General features: G+C 28.9%; 2 pseudogenes; both read right to left on the bottom strand.

Annotated features, from left to right (window-relative positions):
* Positions 1-396: 396 nt before the first annotated feature.
* LOC128923440 (phosphatidylinositol 5-phosphate 4-kinase type-2 alpha-like) lies at positions 397-3,476 on the bottom strand (annotated as a pseudogene).
* Positions 3,477-4,349: 873 nt separating this feature from the next.
* LOC128923439 (phosphatidylinositol 5-phosphate 4-kinase type-2 alpha-like) lies at positions 4,350-7,484 on the bottom strand (annotated as a pseudogene).
* Positions 7,485-13,891: the final 6,407 nt, after the last annotated feature.

Raw genomic sequence — 13,891 nt, 5'->3', positions numbered from 1 at the left:
TATACATTTACATTAATTATTTACATATGAGCAAAAACCAAAGTTTAAATTCCACTGAAATAGCTATTCAAATAGATTTTGGCGAAAATTATAGGCTTACAAATCAAAATAAAAGTGCTCATTTCAACTAGGTTGTCAGGAGAAAATCGTTTGCTTTTAAAAGTGACAAGTTAACGCATATTAGAGTTAAATTTTCAATATAGTGCAAAATTCTTACGCATAAAGATGAAAACGTATAGCCGATTAATTTGAAATTTAATTTACTCTATTTATGATTCAAATCACTATTTCAATACAGTGACAAACAATTTCTTAACAAAGCAACATTGCGAACCTTGCAAATGTTGCTATTATTTTTTATGTTGTTAATTCAAATAAAATTCTCTTAAATTCCATGAAGTTTAGACATCTTTTGGCATATTGTTCGGGATCATAAGTAGAAATTTCATCGACATTAATTCTATACTTAACAGCTTTAGCTTTAATGTCAATAAAATATATCATCACAATCCTCGTATTCGCTGTTTTCGCTGCGTCCAGACGGTTGAGACCTTTCGCCCTGCACTGCTTCCTCTTCGACACGAAAGCAGTCATGTATGTCGACTAAGAGCGAATAGCATAGAATCAGCATCACTTGACAATGTGTCTAATAATTTCTTTTTGACTACCTCCTCAATTTCAATTCTTACTTTTAGCTTTATAAAATTCGTTATAATCTTTATAAGTATGTAAACACTTTTATAATTGCTTTTCTGACGCTTCGCGATCCACGGCAATACCTTTCAAGTTCAAGTCAAGATGAGAACCATATACATTGCGCATAACCACAAACTATTGTTGACTGCTTTCAAGAGTTTTTTCTATACATTCCCAAATATTGTGGTAGAAGAGTTTTGCCTTGCATTTGAACCACATATGGATGATATTGCTGTAAAAATGGATGCATAAGTTCGATCTTTTCCGAAGTCAAGCTCTTTATGATAAAAAATGTATTATAACTTTGGTAGAATTGTGCAACTCGACGACTCAATACGTATCGACTGTGAACGAGTTAATGACTCGCGATAGTCAATATAAACCCTGAATTGTTCGAACTACTAAGGAAAAGTATTCTACGGCTTTGAGGTATAAAGTTCTTATTTGTATAATTTGTTGTAGTTGCCTTTGCGTATTTGCACATTACGACAAGTGTTTGAATATATTTACGTTTGTTTGTATATTTTCATATTTGTCGGTTTCTGTGTTGTTTCATGGTTGGCTTTTAAATATTACGGCAGGTGTGTGTAAGAGTTTTTTTTTTGAAATTTGTTTTTTTTTTCATAATTTCCCTGCCAGCCAAAGCTGAAAAATTATTAATTAAACAATAATAATTATAAAATCTGGAAAAAAAAATTAATTAAATATTTGTAATTATAAATTCTGAAAAAAAGTCAATTGAAGGCAAAAAAAGATTAATTATATAATAATTATTATAAAATTTAAAAAATATAGTAATTTAATATTTGTAATTATAAATTCTAAAAAAAGGTTAATTGAAGGTAAAAAGATTAATTAAATAATAATAATTATAAAATCTGAAAAAATATTTATTAATAAATAATAATAATTATATCAACAAATCCATTCAACTTATCTTTTTGGTTATATGTTTGATTGTTGTATGCTGCTGGAATAATGTTATAAATTAATTAATTATATATAAATTATAATAAAACATATCAACAAATCCATTCAACTTACCTTTTTGGTTGTATGAGCGCAAATGACTCGCGTTTTTCAATATTTTTTATTTCCCTTTATGGGAATTTTTTGGTTTCACTAATGACAATTATGTCTTCTCTTTCTCACTCATTTAAAGTGTAAAGTTATTTTTTGTATAATTTATTGTAGTTTGCTTTGTGTATCTGAGTGCAAAAATCGTGTTTTCTGAGTTATGACACTATTCATGTAAATGAACGATATGTTGGTTCATTTGTTGTTTGTGTGTGTGTGTGTTTTTTTAAACACAGATGTTTTCAAATAAATGACGTCGCCCATTATAGGTCATAAACCATATCTCAGAAAACACCCTACCTATTTTAATGAAATTCGGTATATGGGCATTTCCGCCAGAAGGTCCAACACAGACAAAATATTAAACATTATTAGAATTACCAATTTTTTGCATATTTTCGTAGGAAAATATTTAAATTTATATATATTAAATTAATTTTAAATTAATTCATAACCAATTACGAGATATACCAAAGCCAAGTCGAATATGAGCTACTTTTCTCATTTCGATTTTTCCACTGCATTTGTTTTTTTCGTCAAAATTGTTAAAGAAACATATCATGTATAATTTTTTGCTTTGTGTAAAACCTTTATAAACAAAGAGCAAAATAAAATACATAAGAAAGCATGCGATTGCAAATAACTGTAAGTTTTTGCTCTCTTATTATCCTATTATTTAATGTCCCGTGCGACATTAAAAAACAACACTTGTTCCCACTGCATCGCATTTCCATTAAAAAACAACACTTGTTCCCACTGCATCGCAAATATAAGCAGCAAGCTCGGCAAATTTTGGGTATAAACAGTAAATTTGTATACATTTAAAATAAAAAAACCTTGTTCAAAAATCAGAAGATTTGTGGTTTTGGTAACTCCTTAAAATTGGTCAGGGGCGACATCGTAGGTGTGGAATTTAAAAATTGAAAATTATTTTTTGTCTTATAAAATTGACTTAAGTATATACATTTACATTAATTATTTACATATGAGCAAAAACCAAAGTTTAAATTCCACTGAAATAGCTATTCAAATAGATTTTGGCGAAAATTATAGGCTTACAAATCAAAATAAAAGTGCTCATTTCAACTAGGTTGTCAGGAGAAAATCGTTTGCTTTTAAAAGTGACAAGTTAACGCATGACATATTATTTTCTTGATAAATCTCTCAACTAAAATTAAGAAATCCTTTAGTTGCTTTTCTAAAATACTTATTTTATTTAAGGTAACTGCTCTCAGTTTAAAATCAAATTTATATTATCAAGCCTGGTTGATTATATAACATAATTAAATACTAAATACTCTTTATTAGAATATAATTTTTTTGCAAGGAGCCGTCGATGGAGTGGGAGCATTTATCAAAAGGAAAGTCTAGCAGATAACGAAATCCAAAAATTTGTATACCCGAGCACAGCATTTTGTGAAAAAAACTGTATTTCACATCCATAATACATTCCCAAATATTGTGGTAGAAGAGTTTTGCTTTGCATTTTAACCACATATGGATGATATTGCTGTAAAAATTGATGCATAAGTTCGATCTCTTCCGAAGTCAAGCTCTTTATGATAAAAAATGTATTATAACTGTGGTAAAATTGTGCAACTCGACGATTCAATACGAATTGACTGTGAACGAGTTAATGACTCGCGATAGTCAACATAAACCCTGAATCGTTCACGCAAGTTTCGAACTACTAAGGAAAAGTATTCTTCGGCTTTGAGGTATAAAGTTCTTTTTTGTATAATTTATTGTAGTTAGCTTTGAGTATTTGTACAAGTGTTTGAATATATTCACGTTTGTTTGCATATTTTCATTTTGTCGGTTTGTGCGTGTGTACCATAGTTGGCTTTTAAATATTTACACATTACGGCAGGTGTTTGTAATGTTTTTTTCTTAACTTTTTTTTAGATAATTTAGTGTTGGATTGTTTATTTGTTGTTTTTGTGCACAGTGGGTGTTTTTCAAACACAGATGTTTTCAAACAAATGGCGTGGCCCACTCACCGGCTGTGAACATATCAGATATTTTGCAAACATATGAAAAGAACCAAAATAAATAAATACCCAAAATGCATAAAACAAATACCCTCTAAAAAGGTTGTATAAAGATAATATTAAGAAAGTTTAAGATATTCATTTTATGGACTATAAGTATTTTTTTTTTGCACCCGAACTTAGCTTTTCCTTCAATTATTTGTATTGTTCAACTTCAATAATTATTTAGGGAGTCTCATATATATTTTTCTTAGATAAAAATCATTATCGATGCAGGGCTATGGTGACATTTATTTTATTAAATAAATTAATATTTTATTTTCAGATATTAGTCTTTATTTTATACCAGCAGACCCCTCCACTCGTTTCTGTGGCTAACGTTTACATTAAATTATATTAGAGTAAAATTTTCAATATACTGAAAAATTCTTACGCATAAAGACGAAAACGTACTCAATTTATGATTCAAATCACAATTTCAATACAGTGACAAACAATTTCTTAACAAAGCAACATTGCGAACCTTACAAATGTTACTATTATTTTTTATATTGTTAATTCAAATAAAATTCTCTTAAATTCCATGAAGTTTAGACATCTTTTGGCATATTGTTCGGGATCATAAGTAGAAATTTCATCGACATTAATTCTATACTTAACAGCTTTAGCTTTAATGTCAATAAAATATATCATCACAATCCTCGTATTCGCTGTTTTCGCTGCGTCCAGACGGTTGAGACCTTTCGCCCTGCTTCGACACGACACGAAAGCAGTCATGTATGTCGACTAAGAGCGAATAGCATAGAATCAGCATCACTTGACAATGTGTCTAATAATTTCTTTTTGACTTCCTCCTCAATTTCAATTCTTACTTTTAGCTTTATAAAATTCGTTATAATCTTTATAAGTATGTAAACACTTTTATAATTGCTTTTCTGACGCTTCGCGATCCACGGCAATACCTTTCAAGTTCAAGTCAAGATGAGAACCAAATACATTGCGCATAACCACAAACTATTGTTGACCGCTTTCAAGAGTTTTTTCTATACATTCCCAAATATTGTGGTAGAAGAGTTTTGCTTTGCATTTTAACCACATATGGATGATATTGCTGTAAAAATGGATGCATAAGTTCGATCTCTTCCAAAGTCAAGCTCTTTATGATAAAAAATGTATTATAACTTTGGTAAAATTGTGCAACTCGACGACTCAATACGCATCGACTGTGAACGAGTTAATGACTCGCGATAGTCAATATAAACCCTGAATTGTCCGAACTACTAAGGAAAAGTATTCTACGGCTTTGAGGTATAAAGTTCTTATTTGTATAATTTGTTGTAGTTGCCTTTGCGTATTTGTACATTACGAGAAGTGTTTGAATATATTTACGTTTGTTTGTATATTTTCATATTTGTCGGTTTCTGTGTTGTTTCATGGTTGGCATTTAAATATTACGGCAGGTGTGTGTAAGATTTTTTTTTTTTTTGAAATTTGTTTTTTTCTCATAATTTCCCTGCCAGCCAAAGCTGAAAAATTATTAATTAAACAATAATAATTATAAAATATGAAAAAAATTAATTATATATTTGTAATTATAAATTCTGAAAAAATGTTAATTGAAGGTAAAAAAAGATTAATTATATAATAATTATTATAAAATTTAAAAAATATAGTAATTAAATATTTGTAATTATAAATTCTAAAAAAAAGTTAATTGAAGGTAAAAAGATTAATTAAATAATAATAATTATTTTTTTTGAAAACGTGTGCGTTGGTGTTAGTAATTGAAGAAACATGAGGGTAAAGTGGTTAGGCCTGGCTGGCAGGGTTAGTATTGAGCTGGATTTGGTGCGACAAAATATGTTTGTACACTTGTTGTTTGTTGCAGACAAGGAATGTATATCGTACGTCTTTGTCGAAGAGTGGAATTTGATTTTCAAGTCGATTTAAATTCAATTTAAAATAAATAGAGATTTTATTTTGCATGGTAAATCGATCTTAATAAGCGTTTAAATCGAGCAGAGGCCTTTAAAATGATCAATTAGCTTCTGTCTAAAAACGCTATTAGCTGCTTTGGTGACCGTTTTTGTTTACCTATATTCTGTTAACATATGAATAATGGCAATAAAATAGCAACACTTATTACTTGTCAACCTGCAACCATTTTGTTATTGTTGAAATGAAGATTTATGTAAAATGTTAAATATTTATTTACATCTCTTTTCGTCATAATTAAAAAAAAAATAAATGTGCAGAAACTATGTGGTAAAGTGTAAGTGAATAAAGAGTGCAAAATATTAATAAAAACTTTAATATATATCGGGAAAATTCAAGATACACGTTCAAGTGCGAATATCTGGAATATCTCTTAATCTGGAGAATCACCTCTTTCCAACGGTACCCATTTTATCATCCAAATTTTGGGATAGTATACTACAGTCGACCGCGATATACTAAGGGACAGTATTCTGCGACTTTAAAGTGTAAAGTTATTTTTTGTATAATTTATTGTAGTTTGCTTTGTGTATCTGAGTGCAAAAATCGTGTTTTCTGGGTTATGACACTATTCATGTAAATGAACGATATGTTGGTTCATTTGTTGTTTGTGTGTGTGTGTTTTTTAAACACAGATGTTTTCAAATAAATGACGTCGCCCATTATAGGTCATAAACCATATCTCAGAAACCACTCCACCTATTTTAATGAAATTCGGGATATGAGCATTTCCGCCAGAAGGTCCACCACAGACAAAATATTAAACATTAATAGAATTACAAAGTTTTTGCATATTTTCGTAGGAAAATATTTAAATTTATTTATATTAAATTAATATAATAATATTAATATTGTTAAAAAATCAGAAGATTTGTGGTTTTGGTAACTCCTTAAAATTGGTCACGTGCGACATCGTAGGTGTGGAATTTAAAAATTGAAAATTATTTTTTGTCTTATAAAATTGACTTAAGTATGTAAATATATACATTTACATTAATTATTTACATATGAGCAAAAACCAAACTTTAAATTCCACTGAAATAGCTATTCAAATAGATTTTGGCGAAAATTATAGGCTTACAAATCAAAATAAGGGTGCTCATTTCAACTAGGTTGTCAGGAGAAAATCGTTTGCTTTTAAAAGTGACAAGTTAACGCATGACATATTATTTTCTTGATAAATCTCTTAACTAAAATTAAGAAATCCTTTAGTTGCTTTTCTAAAATATTTATTTTATTTAAGGTAACTGCTCTCAGTTTAAAATCAAATTTATATTATAAAGCCTGGTTGATTATATAAAATAATTAAATACTAAATACTCTTTATTAGAATATAATTTTTTTGCAAGGAGCCGTCGATGGAGTGCGAGCATTTATCAAAAGGAAAGTCTAGCAGATAACGAAATCCAAAAATTTGTATACCCGAGCACAGCATTTTGTGACAAAAACTGTATTTCACATCCATAATACATTCCCAAATATTGTGGTAGAAGAGTTTTGCTTTGCATTTTAACCACATATGGATGATATTGCTGTAAAAATGGATGCATAAGTTCGATCTCTTCCGAAGTCAAGCTCTTTATGATAAAAAATGTATTATAACTGTGGTAAAATTGTGCAACTCGACGATTCAATACGAATTGACTGTGAACGAGTTAATGACTCGCGATAGTCAACATAAATCCTGAATTGTTCACGCAAGTTTCGAACTACTAAGGAAAAGTATTCTTCGGCTTTGAGGTATAAAGTTCTTTTTTGATTTATTGTAGTTAACTTTGAGTATTTGTACAAGTGTTTGAATATATTCACGTTTGTTTGCATATTTTCATTTTGTCGGTTTGTGCGTGCGTACCATAGTTGGCTTTTAAATATTTACACATTACGGCAGGTGTTTGTAATGTTTTTTTCTTAACTTTTTTTAGATAATTTAGTGTTGGATTGTTTATTTGTTGTTTTTGTGCACAGTGGGTGTTTTTCAAACACAGATGTTTTCAAACAAATGGCGTGGCCCACTCACCGGCTGTGAACATATCAGATATTTTGCAAACAAATGAAAAGAACCAAAATAAATAAATACTCAAAATGCATAAAACAAATAGCCTCTAAAAAGATTGTATAAAGATAATATTAAGAAAGTTTAAGATATTCACTTAATGGACTATAAGTATATTTTTTTGCACCCGAACTTAGTTTTTCCTTCAATTATTTGTATTGTTCAACTTCAATAATTATTTAGGGAGTTTGATATATATTTTTCTTAGATAAAAATCATTATCGATGCAGGGCTTTGGTGACATTAATTTTATTAAAGAAATTAATATTTTATTTTCAGATATTAGTCTTTATTTTATACCAGCAGACCCCTCCACTCGTTTCTGTGGCTAACGTTTACATTAAATTATATTAGAGTTAAATTTTCAATATAGTGCAAAATTCTTACGCATAAAGACGAAAACGTATAGCCGAGTAATTTGAAATTTAATTTACTCTATTTATGATTCAAATCACTATTTCAATACAGTGACAAACAATTTCTTAACAAAGCAACATTGCGAACCTTACAAATGTTGCTATTATTTTTTATGTTGTTAATTCAAATAAAATTCTCTTAAATTCCATGAAGTTTAGACATCTTTTGGCATATTGTTCGGGATCATATGTAGAAATTTCATCGACATTAATTCTATACTTAACAGCTTTAGCTTTAATGTCAATAAAATATATCATCACAATCCTCGTATTCGCTGTTTTCGCTGCGTCCAGACGGTTGAGACCTTTCGCCCTGCACTGCTTCCTCTTCGACACGAAAGCAGTCATGTATGTCGACTAAGAGCGAATAGCATAGAATCAGCATCACTTGACAATGTGTCTAATAATTTCTTTTTGACTTCCTCCTCAATTTCAATTCTTACTTTTAGCTTTATAAAATTCGTTATAATCTTTATAAGTATGTAAACACTTTTATAATTGCTTTTCTGACGCTTCGATCCACGGCAATACCTTTCAAGTTCAAGTCAAGATGAGAACCATATACATTGCGCATAACCACAAACTATTGTTGACTGCTTTCAAGAGTTTTTTCTGTACATTCCCAAATATTGTGGTAGAAGAGTTTTGCCTTTCATTTGAACCACATATGGATGATATTGCTGTAAAAATGGATGCATAAGTTCGATCTTTTCCGAAGTCAAGCTCTTTATGATAAAAAATGTATTATAACTTTGGTAGAATTGTGCAACTCGACGACTCAATACGTATCGACTGTGAACGAGTTAATGACTCGCGATAGTCAATATAAACCCTGAATTGTTCGAACTACTAAGGAAAAGTATTCTACGGCTTTGAGGTATAAAGTTCTTATTTGTATAATTTGTTGTAGTTGCCTTTGCGTATTTGCACATTACGACAAGTGTTTGAATATATTTACGTTTGTTTGTATATTTTCATATTTGTCGGTTTCTGTGTTGTTTCATGGTTGGCTTTTAAATATTACGGCAGGTGTGTGTAAGAGTTTTTTTTTTAAATTTGTTTTTTTTTTTCATAATTTCCCTGCCAGCCAAAGCTGAAAAATTATTAATTAAACAATAATAATTATAAAATCTGGAAAAAAAAATTAATTAAATATTTGTAATTATAAATTCTGAAAAAAAGTTAATTGAAGGTAAAAAAGATTAATTATATAATAATTATTATAAAATTTAAAAAATATAGTAATTTAATATTTGTAATTATAAATTCTAAAAAAAGGTTAATTGAAGGTAAACAGATTAATTAAATAATAATAATTATAAAATCTGAAAAAATATTTATTAATAAATAATAATAATTATATCAACAAATCCATTCAACTTATCTTTTTGGTTATATGTTTGATTGTTGTATGCTGCTGGAATAATGTTATAAATTAATTAATTATATATAAATTATAATAAAACATATCAACAAATCCATTCAACTTACCTTTTTGGTTGTATGAGCGCAAATGACTCGCGTTTTTCAATATTTTTTATTTCCCTTTATGGGAATTTTTTGGATTCACTAATGACAATTATGTCTTCTCTTTCTCACTCATTTAAAGTGTAAAGTTTTTTTTTTGTATAATTTATTGTAGTTTGCTTTGTGTATCTGAGTGCAAAAATCGTGTTTTCTGAGTTATGACACTATTCATGTAAATGAACGATATGTTGGTTCATTTGTTGTTTGTGTGTGTGTGTGTGTTTTTTTAAACACAGATGTTTTCAAATAAATGACGTCGCCCATTATAGGTCATAAACCATATCTCAGAAAACACCCTACCTATGGGCATTTCCGCCAGAAGGTCCAACACAGACAAAATATTAAACATTATTAGAATTACCAATTTTTTGCATATTTTCGTAGGAAAATATTTAAATTTATATATATTAAATTAATTTTAAATTAATTCATAACCAATTACGAGATATACCAAAGCCAAGTCGAATATGAGCTACTTTTCTCATTTCGATTTTTCCACTACATTTGTTTTTTTCGTCAAAATTGGTAAAGAAACATATCATGTATAATTTTTTGCTTTGTGTAAAACCTTTATAAACAAAGAGCAAAATAAAATACATAAGAAAGCATGCGATTGCAAATAACTGTAAGTTTTTGCTCTCTTATTATCCTATTATTTAATGTCCCGTGCGACATTAAAAAACAACACTTGTTCCCACTGCATCGCATTTCCATTAAAAAACAACACTTGTTCCCACTGCATCGCAAATATAAGCAGCAAGCTCGGCAAATTTTGGGTATAAACAGTAAATTTGTATACATTTAAAATAAAAAAAACCTTGTTCAAAAATCAGAAGATTTGTGGTTTTGGTAACTCCTTTAAATTGGTCAGGGGCGACATCGTAGGTGTGGAATTTAAAAATTGAAAATTATTTTTTGTCTTATAAAATTGACTTAAGTATATACATTTACATTAACTATTTACATATGAGCAAAAACCAAACTTTAAATTCCACTGAAATAGCTATTCAAATAGATTTTGGCGAAAATTATAGGCTTACAAATCAAAATAAAAGTGCTCATTTCAACTAGGTTGTCAGGAGAAAATCGTTTGCTTTTAAAAGTGTATTATTTTCTTGATAAATCTCTCAACTAAAATTAAGAAATCCTTTAGTTGCTTTTCTAAAATACTTATTTTATTTAAGGTAACTGCTCTCAGTTTAAAATCAAATTTATATTATCAAGCCTGGTTGATTATATAACATAATTAAATACTAAATACTCTTTATTAGAATATAATTTTTTTGCAAGGAGCCGTCGATGGAGTGGGAGCATTTATCAAAAGGAAAGTCTAGCAGATAACGAAATCCAAAAATTTGTATACTCGAGCACAGCATTTTGTGAAAAAAACTGTATTTCACATCCATAATACATTCCCAAATATTGTGGTGGAAGAGTTTTGCTTTGCATTTTAACCACATATGGATGATATTGCTGTAAAAATTGATGCATAAGTTCGATCTCTTCCGAAGTCAAGCTCTTTATGATAAAAAATGTATTATAACTGTGGTAAAATTGTGCAACTCGACGATTCAATACGAATTGACTGTGAACGAGTTAATGACTCGCGATAGTCAACATAAACCCTGAATTGTTCACGCAAGTTTCGAACTACTAAGGAAAAGTATTCCTCGGCTTTGAGGTATAAAGTTCTTTTTTGTATAATTTATTGTAGTTAGCTTTGAGTATTTGTACAAGTGTTTGAATATATTCACGTTTGTTTGCATATTTTCATTTTTGTCGGTTTGTGTGTGCGTACCATAGTTGGCTTTAAAATATTTTCACGTTACGGCAGGTGTTTGTAATGTTTTTTTCTTAACTTTTTTTTAGATAATTTAGTGTTGGATTGTTTATTTGTTGTTTTTGTGCACAGTGGGTGTTTTTCAAACACAGATGTTTTTAACAAATGGCGTGGCCCACTCACCGGCTGTGAACATATCAGATATTTTGCAAACAAATGAAAAGAACCAAAATAAATAAATACTCAAAATGCATAAAACAAATAGCCTCTAAAAAGATTGTATAAAGATAATATTAAGAAAGTTTAAGATATTCACTTAATGGACTATAAGTATATTTTTTTGCACCCGAACTTAGTTTTTCCTTCAATTATTTGTATTGTTCAACTTCAATAATTATTTAGGGAGTTTGATATATATTTTTCTTAGATAAAAATCATTATCGATGCAGGGCTTTGGTGACATGAATTCAGTGACAAACAATTTCTTAACAAAGCAACATTGCGAACCTTACAAATGTTGCTATTATTTTTTATGTTGTTAATTCAAATAAAATTCTCTTAAATTCCATGAAGTTTAGACGTCTTTTGGCATACTGTTCGGGATCATAAGTAGAAATTTCATCGACATTAATTCTATACTTAACAGCTTTAGCTTTAATGTCAATAAAATATATCATCACAATCCTCGTATTCGCTGTTTTCGCTGCGTCCAGACGGTTGAGACCTTTCGCCCTGCACTGCTTCCTCTTCGACACGAAAGCAGTCATGTATGTCGACTAAGAGCGAATAGCATAGAATCAGCATCACTTGACAATGTGTCTAATAATTTCTTTTTGACTTCCTCCTCAATTTCAATTCTTACTTTTAGCTTTATAAAATTCGTTATAATCTTTATAAGTATGTAAACACTTTTATAATTGCTTTTCTGACGCTTCGATCCACGGCAATACCTTTCAAGTTCAAGTCAAGATGAGAACCATATACATTGCGCATAACCACAAACTATTGTTGACTGCTTTCAAGAGTTTTTTCTGTACATTCCCAAATATTGTGGTAGAAGAGTTTTGCCTTTCATTTGAACCACATATGGATAATATTGCTGTAAAAATAGATGCATAAGTTCGATCTTTTCCGAAGTCAAGCTCTTTATGATAAAAAATGTATTATAACTTTGGTATAATTGTGCAACTCGACGACTCAATACGTATCGACTGTGAACGAGTTAATGACTCGCGATAGTCAATATAAACCCTGAATTGTTCGAACTACTAAGGAAAAGTATTCTACGGCTTTGAGGTATAAAGTTCTTATTTGTATAATTTGTTGTAGTTGCCTTTGCGTATTTGCACATTACGACAAGTGTTTGAATATATTTACGTTTGTTTGTATATTTTCATATTTGTCGGTTTCTGTGTTGTTTCATGGTTGGCTTTTAAATATTACGGCAGGTGTGTGTAAGAGTTTTTTTTTTAATTTGTTTTTTTTTCATAATTTCCCTGCCAGCCAAAGCTGAAAAATTATTAATTAAACAATAATAATTATAAAATCTGGAAAAAAAAATTAATTAAATATTTGTAATTATAAATTCTGAAAAAAAGTTAATTGAAGGTAAAAAAGATTAATTATATAATAATTATTATAAAATTTAAAAAATATAGTAATTTAATATTTGTAATTATAAATTCTAAAAAAAGGTTAATTGAAGGTAAAAAGATTAATTAAATAATAATAATTATAAAATCTGAAAAAATATTTATTAATAAATAATAATAATTATATCAACAAATCCATTCAACTTATCTTTTTGGTTATATGTTTGATTGTTGTATGCTGCTGGAATAATGTTATAAATTAATTAATTATATATAAATTATAATAAAACATATCAACAAATCCATTCAACTTACCTTTTTGGTTGTATGAGCGCAAATGACTCGCGTTTTTCAATATTTTTTATTTCCCTTTATGGGAATTTTTTGGATTCACTAATGACAATTATGTCTTCTCTTTCTCACTCATTTAAAGTGTAAAGTTATTTTTTGTATAATTTATTGTAGTTTGCTTTGTGTATCTGAGTGCAAAAATCGTGTTTTCTGAGTTATGACACTATTCATGTAAATGAACGATATGTTGGTTCATTTGTTGTTTGTGTGTGTGTGTGTTTTTTTAAACACAGATGTTTTCAAATAAATGACGTCGCCCATTATAGGTCATAAACCATATCTCAGAAAACACCCTACCTATTTTAATGAAATTCGGTATATGGGCATTTCCGCCAGAAGGTCCAACACAGACAAAATATTAAACATTATTAGAATTACCAATTTTTTGCATATTTTCGTAGGAAAATATTTAA

This window comes from Zeugodacus cucurbitae, chromosome Y (assembly GCF_028554725.1).
Source record: "Zeugodacus cucurbitae isolate PBARC_wt_2022May chromosome Y, idZeuCucr1.2, whole genome shotgun sequence".
Taxonomy (NCBI): Eukaryota; Metazoa; Arthropoda; class Insecta; order Diptera; family Tephritidae; genus Zeugodacus; species Zeugodacus cucurbitae.
Note: the sequence above shows the minus strand (reverse complement) of the source record. Positions and strands in the feature narration are given on the sequence as shown.